The sequence below is a fragment of the Dipodomys spectabilis genome, unplaced genomic scaffold, assembly GCF_019054845.1.
Source record: "Dipodomys spectabilis isolate Male_0828 unplaced genomic scaffold, ASM1905484v1 ptg000045l, whole genome shotgun sequence".
NCBI classification, from domain to species: domain Eukaryota; kingdom Metazoa; phylum Chordata; class Mammalia; order Rodentia; family Heteromyidae; genus Dipodomys; species Dipodomys spectabilis.
Window position 1 is genome coordinate 2,821,916 of NW_024870722.1, and position 616 is coordinate 2,822,531.

The 616-nt window shown below is 45.3% G+C and overlaps 1 non-coding gene across 1 annotated transcript; it reads right to left on the reverse strand.

The window, feature by feature from the left end:
- Nucleotides 1-210: 210 nt before the first annotated feature.
- On the reverse strand, nt 211-371 carry LOC122107031. Its single transcript, XR_006147283.1, has one exon. It is a non-coding gene; the product is annotated as a U1 spliceosomal RNA (small nuclear RNA).
- Between the last annotated feature and the right edge of the window lie 245 nt (nt 372-616).

The following is a 616-nucleotide window of genomic DNA, read 5'->3' on the forward strand; positions in this document are numbered from 1 at the left end:
AGCAGAAATCCTGCATGGCTTTGACACAAAGCCCGTGACCTTGGCTAGTTAGAGCTGAGTAGTTTCCAGGTCAGCACGTGGATGCTGCTCTGGCAGACAGAGCTGTGGAGAGTTATTTTGTTGGCTTGGTGATTTCAGAACTGCTTTTTAATTCTGCTTCTGGTACTTACATTTACTAAGTAGTGTGATTTAGCTTCTAAAATTTTTTTAGGGGAGAGTGTGTACACAATCTCCCACTACCCAAATTATGCAGCTGAGTTTCCCCTATGTGGGGAAATCACAGAGGTCAGTGCACCCCGAGTACAATGGACAGGCCTTACCCTGGAAAAACCACCTGCAGGATCACGGTGTTTCCCCTGCTAGGTAATTTTGGGAGGAGAGATATATTGCTCAAAGAGTGGAGATAAAAATAGTGTCAATGTGCCGGGTGCTGGTGGCTCATACCTGTAATCCTGGCTCCTCAGGAGGCTGAGATCTAAGGATCAAGGTTCAAAGCCATCCTGGCAGGAAAGTCCATGAGACTATTATCTCCAATAAATTATTAAAAAAAAAAACAACCTGGAAGTGACGCTGTGGCTCACGTGGTAGAATGCTAGCCTTGAGCAAAAGAAGCTCA